The sequence below is a fragment of the Dipodomys spectabilis genome, unplaced genomic scaffold, assembly GCF_019054845.1.
Source record: "Dipodomys spectabilis isolate Male_0828 unplaced genomic scaffold, ASM1905484v1 ptg000032l, whole genome shotgun sequence".
In the NCBI taxonomy this organism is placed as follows: domain Eukaryota; kingdom Metazoa; phylum Chordata; class Mammalia; order Rodentia; family Heteromyidae; genus Dipodomys; species Dipodomys spectabilis.
In genome coordinates, this window is record NW_024870709.1 from 12,261,352 (window position 1) to 12,273,530 (window position 12,179).

General features: G+C 36.9%; 1 pseudogene; it reads left to right on the top strand.

Annotated features, from left to right (window-relative positions):
- The first annotated feature begins 2,973 nt into the window (after nucleotides 1-2,973).
- Nucleotides 2,974-10,551, top strand: LOC122105489 (annotated as a pseudogene).
- The last annotated feature ends 1,628 nt before the right edge of the window (nucleotides 10,552-12,179 follow it).

Sequence of the window (12,179 nt, forward strand, 5' to 3'; positions counted from 1 at the left end):
TTTCAAGGTGATGTGTTACTAAGGTTTTCATTTGCATTTCCCTGGTGATTAGTGATATTGAGTGATCTTTCATATACTCTCTGTTCTCTTTTATGTCTAATTTGAAAACAATTCTATTCAAAGTGTGCAAAAGTAGTTTGTATTCATGAAGGAAAGTACTTTATGTGTTATGGATAAGTAGGTTATAATTGGTTACTGGATTAGGAATAGTCCCAAATAGGTTAGAGCTCGCCTCTTTTTTTGTAAATTAATTTGGCAGTGATGTGCTTCTTGGGAAACAAGGAATATTTTTGGAATGGTATTGAGGCAATAAATCATAGTGTGTGTTGACAAAATATTCAGAAGTTAGAATGAACTTGTTAATAAAGTCCTGTACCAACAGGCTTAGATGTTCCTTTATTTCTCTATTGCTGCTCTGCCCAGCACCTTTACTCCTGCGGTCTTAAATGAAAGAACATATCACCTCAAACAATTGGTTACAATAATTGGTGGCAATAATAAGAATCCATGAGCAGTGAATAGGGAAGAACTGTGAAAGGCAGATCAGAGCCTCAAATAGGGGTTAGAATGGACCAGGAAGGAGAATAAGTCCTTTCATCACAGGCAATGGCTTGGAAAGGCTAATGTGTTTCTTTAATGTTGCGAGGAATAGGAATGGAAATAACAGGATTAGTCTGGATAATCCTCTAACATACAGTGTCCACCTGTAGTCACGAGTGCACAAGCATAGATCCTCCATTTAGTACAGAAAGGAAGCATTGCATGAATGGAGAATAATGAAGTTGTTGTCTACTCCAAATTGGCAAAGATGGCTGAGGAAAATTCAGGGTTTCAAAAAATGGAATCTCTTTTATAATTATATTAGAATGGAGAATATGATTTTCTATACATTTCTAAGATGTTTACTATTTTGTTTTCAATCATTCTTATCCTGAGTTTTAATAATGTCAAAATGAAATCAGTAACACACTCAAATGAAAAGTAGAAGGGTAACTTGATTGCCTGAGTTCCATTACAGATAAAACTTGTATTATTTTCAAAGATAATAAGAGTATTGATGGTCCTAATTTCCCATTTATACTTTCTTGATAATAAACATGTATTTTTCTGTTATACCTCTACAAATATGTACTCAGTACTTGGTGTAGCCAAATATTAGGTATTTGGTGAATTTCTCATATTTTGTTGTGTTTCTTTCTTTCCTTATTATTTGGATATGGATAACTTTTCCATCCAAGAATAAAGAATTCTCAACTAAATTCTCTCATATTAGTAACTATAAGACTGTAAAAGATATTGAAGATTAATATTTATGTTATGATATCCTTTAAAATTTCTCTCAGTAAATGAAACATATTGTGGAGGTTTGGAAACAGATAATAATGTTATTTCTGGGTTTCTTTTTTTTTTTTTGCCTGGTTGTGGGGCTTGACCTCAGGGCCTGGGTGCTGTCTCTGAGTTTTTTTGTGCTCAAGGCTAGTGTTCTACCATTTACGTCACGGTGCCACTTCCAGCTTTTTGAGTGGTTAACTGGAGATAAGAATCTCATGGGGACTTTTCTGCCCAGACTGGCTTTAAACCTCGATCCTCAGATCTCAGCTCCCAGAGTAGCTAGTTACAAGTGTGAGTCACAGGTGCCTGGCTAATATTTTCATTTCTATTCATCAATTTCCAAAGTACTTACAAATGATATAAGATGTTATTTAACTTAAAAGAAATTAACTATATTAAAGGTACTGTTTGCATTTCTACTATTTCATACCACTGAGTTCAATCAGGACTAGATCTTCGAGATTCTCTGGTAGTTTCAACAGATGAAAGAAAAACTGTAATAAAACTAAACAATATGCAAGTGGCCATTTGTTATAGTGCAAAGACACAGGTGAGTTTTCAGTCAGAACTTAGTTCTGAACAGATAATCAAATGCTTGCAAACAGCCTTAATATTTTCTTATTTGCTTTTACTGCGCATCTAAATGAACAGTTGGTTTAGTTCAGCTGCTAAGTATACAAGCAGAAGTTATGTGAACAGGAATCCAAAACCAAGTCGACAACCAGCAACTGCTTAAGAATTTCATCTAGGACTGGTTGTATTCTTTAAAAAAAACAACAAAATGCTTAAATAGGGAAACAGGTTGACCCATTGTAGCAATGAGATGCACAAGACACTATGTTGAAAAACAAACTTTACAATTTAGGCTAGGGGAGAAGTGTAGTTGTGGAGGTGGGAGGGGAGGGATGGTAGGGGAAAAACAAAGAAGAAGGTAACAATGCTTGATTGGTTGAATTCTTATACAGTGGCAATGGACACATAGCAGTCTGCCAGTAGAACATCCTGGTTGAAAATTCTGCAAGTCAACACAAGTGAGCTAAGAAATATCAATGCTGCTATCCATTATATTCCTGTTATATATTCCTAGTCAACCATCTTTGGAATAAGAGTTGAGAATGATCTAATGAAACCTAAAAATAAATGGGCCAAAACAATCAAAACAAACAATAATTTGCTTGAACTTCTTTATGGCTAGCTGTTGTGACATTAAGTGTATGGAGTTTGACAAATTCTCTTTAATGAAGATGTCTTCATTTCAGGGACATACAAACTAGAGGTAAAGGGCAGAGATGAGGAAGGAAACATTCTGTGACTATTTTCAGAAGAGTTTCAATTTATGACCACAAGGCAATGGGTAAAATTACATGATATAATGTGGATAGCGGATGTAAATGAAGGGACAGATTTGAAATATGAGAGAAAGGAAGTAAGGATTCCTGGCTAAGAATCCCAGTAGAGATTCAGGGAAAACATCTGCATAAAATAATCTTTGACATCTATGTGCAACATTTTAAATTTATATGACATTTATGTGGTTTATAATATAAAAGTTAACATCAGTTGGAGTGAGCCAATGAATGTCCACATAAAAACATTACTTCAGAGTGTGTGAAGATGCTTCCAGACTAGATGAGTATCAAAATGAACACAATTGGTAAGGTAGATCAAATTTGTGATATGGATGATTGTGTTGATGATTATGACTGAATCTATTAAAGACTGGATAGAATAAGATATGGAGGTAGAGAATTCACTCCTTTTTCTTCTCATTATTGACATAGTATATTCTATCTCTTCTGTTCTCAGAATCAGATTTACAACTGTCCTAGTTCTCCAAACAGCTAATTATGGAATTCTTTAGTCCTTATAATTCTATGACCTTATTCCTATTGATAAATTTCTCTCTCTCTCTCTCTCCCTATCTACCTACATATATGTCTATCATATATCTATAATTCTATCTGTCTTTCTCTCTATCTGTCATATTACTTAATATATATTCTATTGGTTTTATTTCTTGGAAAACCTTACAGAGAACCCTTGAGAACAATACAGTAAATTATAGAGAGAAGATCAAGGACAGATTGAAACTTAGAAGAATGAAATAGGTTAGATAGCTCAATGAAAAGTGTAAACTACTGCTCTGCTAAGACAATAGTGTCAATTAGGATTCTACTTTTGAAAAAAAAAATCAGCCATGGAAAAAGTATATCAAATAAATGCTCTATGAATCCCTAGTTTCTCCAGGCCCAAAGAAATACAGGTTTTATGGTTTTCCTCATTTGTAATAACTAGACTGTGCCTATGATAGTCTTAGCAGGGGATCAAAATAGCACAATCATTAAGTGCATAGGACCATATATAATGAAGTGTATCAAAATAAACTCCAAGAATTGGAAACAAGCAGTTTTTATTATGACCTATATGCAGTTTATGACCTATATGCAGTTATTTCTACTTTTATTCTTTCTGCTTTAGTTTTCTGTGCCCTTTGTCTTATATATAAATTTATCTGATCTATGGAAGGGAAAGGGAATCACAGAAAGAGCAGGACAAAAGATGAACAAATGAAACAATGATACTCACTGGACACTATGATGGAAATGAACTTTATAACTTGGGGGGGGGGAAGTGAGAGTGGTAAGCAGGAGAAAATGAGGGAGGGGCTAACAATCTTTAAAAAGAAATGTATTCATTACCTTACTTTTGTAACTAAAACCCCCTGTTCACCTTTACAATAAATTTAAAAAAACCTAAAAATAAAAATAAATCCTTTTCAAAAGATGCTGTTAAGCAAATAGGGAGGGAAAAGAAATGTGCATCAAATAAAATTTGATCTTGTGATTTGAGTATAAGGAAGGAAGAAAGAAAGGAAGAAAAAGGAAGGAGGGAAGAAAGAAGAGAGGGAGGTATGGTTGAAGGAATGGAAAAAGGAAGGAAGGAAAGAAGAAAAGAAGAAAGGAAGAAGGAAGGGAGGAAGGAAAGAAGGGAAAAACTTAAACTGAGGTTTCCATTTTTCCTATAGATATTATTTGAATGCATTTATAATTTCTTATAATATCCGTTGATATGATATTAATTTTAGGGCTCAATATCCCATATAATTCTTATGTCTGCATTCTTTTCCCCTCTGCCTCCTGCTTCAGGTAGCTGTGGAAAAGTAAAGACTTAACATTTTTTAATATCACTACTCTCCTCAACATCTTCTTTGAATTTCATCAAGTGTTTCCCACAAACACATCCCTGAGTCCAGGCCTCAATGTTTCTCAAAGCCTAGGAGTTGAGAAGCTATGCAACCCCAGGGGTCCATCTTTCAGGATTGAAATGGTGCTTATATAGAAGGATAGAAGGATATTTCATATGTGACAGTGGCTATGGTCACACCAACAGTCAAGAAATTTTGCCAAATTTTTGAGGCAAATCAAAACTCTTATCTTTAAAGGAGTCATTATCAAGGAGTCTGAATCAAGATTGATGGTCAAAGGATACCATTAGGAAGCCAATCAAAAGTGCCTTTCAACTACATCTATTTTTTCTGCATTTCATTATTATTGTAAAGTGCAGAAAGAATGGTATTGTACCATTCGTAAAGAACTGGAAAGACTTGGAAAAATGATATTAAGCAAAGTAAGGTAGACCCAAAGAAACATAGGTTGCATAGCTTCCCTCATTTGTGGTAATGAAAATATGCCTATAAATCCACAAATAAACACACTGGGTGGTAAAAGATAAAAAAAATTACACTTGGACATAGTAAATTTTACAGGAACCTAAACATCAACACAGTGAGACCAAGGGGATATTCTGAGGAGAGGATCACAAAGGCTCAATAGTTATGATCATATAAAATGATGTTTATCTAAATGAATTCCAAAACATGGGCACAAGAGTTGTGTGTGTGTGTGTATGTGTGTGATTTTGCTATTTTTTTGTCCTTTGTTGCTGTTTTTGATTTCTCTACCTTTTGTTTTGTACATAAGTTTATCTGTTTGGGTAAGGATAGGGGACCTCAGAAATGTGGGAAAAACCGTGAACAAATGCAGCAGTGATACTCACTAGACACTTTGTTGAAAAGGAACTATACAACTTATGGGGGTGGGGTTCAGAAGGGAAAAAACTGGGAGAGAATGAGGGAAGAGGTGACACTGTTCAAAAAAATGTACTCATGAGGTAAGCCAACCCCCACGGAGGGTGCATGCCAACCCCCACGTGGGGAGCAAAAGGTTAGGGGGATCCCAGGCACCCTGGAGCTACTGGCCTTGGTGGCTGCAAAAGTGTTGTCCCTGACCTTTGCCTTGTTCAGTCCTGTTGGTGAGAGCCCTGCTCCGCCCTCCCTCCCTTCCCAGTGCAGACTACAACAAGGCCTAGAAGCTAGACGCACACCTGTGCAAGCACACTGGGGAGAGGCCATTCGTTTGCGACTATGAGGGTTGTGGCAAGGCCTTCATCAGGGATTACCACCTAAGAAGCCACATCCTCATCCACACTGGAGAACAGCTGTTTGTTTGCACAGCTAGTGGCTGTGAACAGAGATTAGGCACAAAATCTAACTCATAGAAACCCATTGAATGCAAACACAAAAGCCATCAAAAACAGTATACAAGCCGTTTCAAAGGTTGTGAGAAGGCTTTAAGGAGCACCAGTAGCTGAAAATCCATCAGTGCCAGCATACCAACGAGCCCCTGTTCCGGCTCCGTATGTCAAAGGGGATGCTCTTTTGTGGCACAAACATGGACAGAACTTCTAAAACATGAGGGAGAAACCCATAAAGAGGAAATGACAGGTGAAATATGCCAGAGAAAAATGTAAATGCAAAGACCATCTCAAGCAACACATGAAAACTCATGCCCCCAAAAAGGGCTGTGCATCAATGTCCAAGAGAAGGCTGTGATAGGAATCTACTCCAGAGCCATATTCTCTCTTCCCACAAGGAGCAGCACCCAATTATGTATGAACATACTGGCTGAAGCAACACATTTGTTCTCACCAGACATGGTGCAGTACATGATCCTGACATGAAGAAAATGAAAATAAAATTATTTCGTGAAAAACGGAGCTTGGGCAGTGGATATATCCCTCCTATTAAGTGAAACGGGGCACAGGTTCATCTTTGTCTCAGGATGGAGAGTCGCAGAGCTGTGTGAAAGACCAGGTGCCATCATTAGTTGCAAATACTTCATCCTCCACCAGAAATTGCTCATCTGCTCTGAAGAAGACCAGTGAGATTACTGTCACTTATTTCCTGATTTACATAACTATGGCCCCTCTGTACATCACCTTTACAATAACAATACAAAGTATTTTTGTTGTTTATTGTGAAAATACCGTATAGAGGGGTTACAATTACATGGGCAAGATAATGAGTACATTTCTTATCAAGCATTGTTGCCTCCTCCTTTGTTTCCCCCTCCCATCCCTTCCCATCTCCCACCCCCGCCCCCTTAAAAGTACTTTTCATTTTGAACAATGGTTACCCCTCCCTCACTCTCTCATAGTTTGTTTTTTTTAACTCACAAGTTAAAATGAGGGGACAGAAGTGAACAAATGCAGTAGTGATATTCATTATGAAAATAAACTACACCCATTTCTTACTCAAATGCAAGTATATTTGGTCATAACCAGTGCCCAGGTTGATTTTTATGAAATCCCCAGAAAGTGTCCTTGTGTTGTTAACAATAGATAGCAGATGGGATAGACATAACTTAATTATTGCATTGAGTTTCTGCACTTTGAACGAATAGAAATGAATGCCCTTCATGGAACACTCTCTTAGATAGGATGCTTTCAGCACATATGTGGTATAAATACAAGACCTAGAAGGCACATAAAATGTCCTTATGTCTAGAAGATGCTATTAAATTGCTTCCTGTTCTTATCATAAAACATACATCCAATAACTTGTTTGTATCCTCTTCTCACATCAGAATCTATAGTTCTGGTAATTTTCTTTCCCTTATGGTACTCATTGCTTTACATTTTAAAGTTTAAAATTTAACAAGAGTGTCTAACTTACCTCTTGGTAGCTCTAGCAAGCAGTTGTGTGTAACATGAGTATCAAGGAGTGGTCTTTTTTCCCTCAGCCCTCCAGTTTAACCTAAAGCACATTTTCTACTACAAAGATGCTACTTGTCCAGTTGTTCTTCCTACCATGCTGTAGAAAGTCTGACTACTCCATCTATTGGAGGCTGAGTACCTCGCCAGCATGGCAGTATTCCCCAGTGTTCCCCACATTCACACAGAACCCTGCAGGATGTTGAGTAGAAGGCTGAAAGCCATCTATATCAGTGGGACAAAATTGACTTTTGAGATCAATAGAAATTATAATTAAGCTGTGGATATTTATCCCTCTTAAAGCCTTCTATTTCTCACATATTTAAATGATGACTTTGCAATAGGACTTTCACTTCATCCACATCTCCACAGAAATTGGAAATTACAGTATGTGATACAATTAAAATGTATATCCACAACCACTCAGAATAATCATGGCTAATTAGAAATTATGAATCATTAAAATGACATGGTTTTCTGTCAGTATGTGTGCATAGCACATTCATGTCTTCTAACTTTCCAATCCAATCTCTCTGTAAATCGAAGGAGGTACATTTGTTACAATATTTCTATTAAGCCTCTCCATTAAGTAAATTACCATTACAGCCAAAGTTTAAAGGTTATCTGGGATAGCAAACTACTCAACATAGCTAATACATATAATTAGCTGTGGTTAGATTACACATTAAACTTTTCCACTGCTATTTAGTGAATTTTCAAAAACAAATCATTTATGCAGGCTTATCAGGGTTACCACAGTGTTCCTGGTGGAATTCAGAGTATCTTATCATAATAAAATCCTAATTTCTATTTTTTCTTGTGCCCATCATTTATTTTCAGGCTGGCTATAAATCACTGAAACATTTAGAGTGCTCTGTGGGAAAGTGAAAGTACAGGAAGAAAGGAAGGGAAGAGAAAGGAAGGAAGGAAGAAAGGAAGGAAGAACGCATGGATGGAAGGAAGGAAGGAAAGACAGAAGGAGGGAGGAAGGGAGGGAGAGAGGGAGAGAGTCAGGGAGGAAGTAGAGAAGAAAGGATGAAGGAAGGAAAAAGGAAGGAAGGAAAGAGGAAGAAAGGAAGGAAGGAAAGAAGGAGGGGGGAAGGGGAAAAATTTTAAACTTCACTATTTTTTAGTGAAAAATTCAATATGCACTTTAAAAAATACTTCAAATTGTTTTTGTTCAAATAGGCTAGATTTAAGTATTATTCAAAAGAATTTCTATCGTGAAATTTTAATAGGTAAGAAAATAAGGTAAGAGGTTAAAGTAAGAAATTCCAGGAATGACAACCACAAAATAGTACTTCTCGCCAGTTGTCAACAAATATTACATGTTGCTTGCAAGACCAGAGGTGAGGTAGAAATTGTACTGATTCAGTTCTTTTCAAAGCTAGTCCATGGAAATAGAGGGACAAACAATACTAACAAAAATTTCAGATTTCATTGGAACTGTTCTTTCAGAGTGAACTATTGAGAGTTCCAAATAATGCAAGGAAAGGCTTAAGACATCTCCCTGTCTGAAAGGATAGTTAATGTTCTCATAATTTAAGTCACATGGTTCCAGAAACCTACAGCACAAATAGCCACCTACATATGACCATATAAGATGATGCTAAGTGAAATGAACCCCAAGATATGGACACAAGAGGTCTGTCTTTATAGTTATTGTTTTAAATGTACCATGTGATCTTTTTGTTGTTGTTGTTTCCTTTGTATATTTTCCCCCCCTATGGCGTATCCCATGTTGTGACTGTACTTGATTTTGGTACCCTGCATCTTATATATACATTTGTCTAATGTGGAGAGGGGAAGGGGAATAACAAAATGTTGAAACAAGGACACAGGATGACCCATTGGAACAAGGATACCCACAGGACAGTATATTGGAAATGAACTTTACAACTTGGGACCGAGGTGAGGTGGGAGGTGGGGTGGGGAGGAGCCTGGGAAGTGGGGGAGGTCAGGGAGAGTGGAACAACAACAAGGAAGGGAAGGGGTAACAATGATTGACAAGGAATGTACTCATCGCCTTACTCATGTAACTGTAACCCCTCTGTACAGCATCTTTACAATAAAATAAAATAACATGCATCTTGAAATGTATCTAAAATTAGGGGCAGTGGCTTGGTGAAGACAACTTCCATTGTCTTGTAAAAGCAAATTATTGTACATCGTTTTATAAATCAGTATCCAGATAAGAGCAAGTTGGGAGTTGTGGCCTTAGCATGTTAATTTTGATTGCAGAAATCTCACTCCGCAGCAGTGAAAGCAAATTTAGGAATCTGTGAGAGAGAAGGCCCACTAAGGGAAAGAGAAGTAAACAGCCTCAAGACCAGCACTAGTTCAGAATTTAGAAATATTCTCTCTAGTAGAAGAGTTGTGTTCCAAAAAGTATAGTCCAGCCTAACTCCAGGGTTTCCTGTCTTAAGCTGTAGGAAATGGACACGTTTATGAAAATGTGGAATACTAGAGATTAAGAACATTTAACTGCTGGGCACCAGTGGCTCATACCTGTAATCCTAGCTACTCAGGAGGCTGAGATCTGAGGGTCACGGTTCAATGCCAGCCCGGGCAGGAAAGTCCATGAGACTCCTATCTCCAATAAACCACTAGAAAACCTGAAGTGGTCCTGTGGCTCCAGCGGAAGAGTGCTTGCCTTGAGCTGAAGAGCGCAGGGACAGCGCCCAGGCCCAGAGTTCAAGCCCCTTACGACCAACCAAAAAAAAAAAAAAAAAAGATTAACAATTCTGCTTGTTTGACCAAATTACTTCTAGGATTCCAATGAAGGATTCAGATTATGTTGGATGAATTCACTAAGTAGCCCAGAGCCCTTATTATCCAATCATTCCAAATAATTGAATTTATGGGTTCAAGAATTTTTTTTTCTGTACAGATTGGGATTGGAAATATGGCTGAGAAACAATAGGACAAAATTAGGTTTTTGAGGTGGGTGATGTGTTCCATGCCAATTATTCTATTGTATTATAGCATCAGCGCCAAGACAGCCTGACCAACAAAGCAAAATTTATCTTAAAATAAATAAAACCGAAGAAATGTAAAAAAAAAACCAGTGAAATGACTGGGTAATTAAAAGTGATTCAGTGCAGGAGATGGGTAATAGGAATGTGTTTTTTAAAAACCATTATTGTTTTATTTACAGGTACATATTGAAAAAAACCAAATACCTGTTTATGCACAGTATATTCTCTATGTGATATGGAGTTACTAGTGCCATTATAGGAATGATAATTATCAAGTTATTTTCTTTCAGTCTTAAATTCACTCCTCAATGCTCTTTAATGCTATGCTTAGACTAGGATATGGAAAACTGAACTTTTGTTTTGAAGCTAATTTATGTAGCATTTGTCAGTGGAGGGGTGAGCCAGAGAGGGGCAGAGGAAAGGGAATGCTACTAGAAGACTGGAAAGCTAGAAGAGAAAGGATTTACTACTCAGTTGAATGTCACATCCACAAATGACTTTCATCCTATGAGTGGCATCTGCCTCCTGTTTCTAGTTCATTTGTTCATATCTTAAAGAAGGACTCATAGGAGTCCTTCACAGAGAGCAGCACTCATCAGCCAATACTCTCCTTTCAGAAACTCAAATACTATCTCTTCTGAAATCTTCTAAAGTTCCTTTATTGAAATAACTAGGTTTTTAAAAATAGTTTTACGTATTATTTATTCAATTATTCTTATTTTTTGTCAGTAGTGCAGCTTGATCTCTGGACCTGGCCGCTTTTACTGACCTCTTCAGCTCAAAGCAAGCACTCTACCACTTGAATCACAGCTCCACCTCCAGTTTTCTAGTGATTAATTGGAGATAAGAGTCTCACAGACTTTCCTTCCCAGGCTGGCTTTGAACCAGGATCCTCAGCTCTCAGCCTCCTGAGTTGCTAGAATTACAGGCATAAACTACCTGCGCTGGATTATTATTCAATTTTAGAATTAGTCTAAGTTTGTAATGTGAAGTGCTTTATGGTGTTATTTCTATATATGAGAATATGTTTAAGATTATTTCTAATGTATTCCATTACATAAAATAGCTAAAATAAGCTAATGTATTTATTACTACATATTCTTCTGTTTTAGGAGAAAACGCTTCAAATCTATTCTCTTAGCAATTTCAAGTACACAATATATTGTTATTAAATATAGTCACTGTCATGTACAATAGGGATATTTTTTCTCCTAGAAAATCAAAAATATTTAGTCCTTTTGGTCACCATTTCCCAAAATTTCCATTCCCTGTATGAAGTAACCACCAGTCTAGTTATTTGTTTGTTTAGTTTTTAATTCTTTCCAAACTTTGGACTTGAACTCAGAGGCTGCTACTTGCCCGGCTAGCATCCTACTACTGTGCAGCACGTGGTAATCACCATTCTGCTTTCTATTTTAGTGAGTTCAACTTTTTTTACACTCCATGTAAAAATATCACCATGTGGTATTTGTCTCCATGTGCCTAGCTTATTTTACTTGATACCTCTTTGCTCCACTGTTTTTCTGTCCTTGAGACACACACCCAGCATTTGGATTCCTGTATCATATGCTAGCTCTATTTTTAAATTTTTTTTTGAGCAGCCTCCATACTGTTTCCATAATGATTGTCTTAATTTGTATTCTCAAAACAATGTGCAAGGGTTCATTCCATGACACATTCCCACCAACACTTATCTTTGCTTTTTATTTATAGCTATCCTAACAGGTGTGAGGTGATAGCACATTATGGTTTTAATTAGCATTTCCCTGGTGATCAGCACTGTTGAGAATGTTTCATATACTTGTTTTCTTTGTTTCT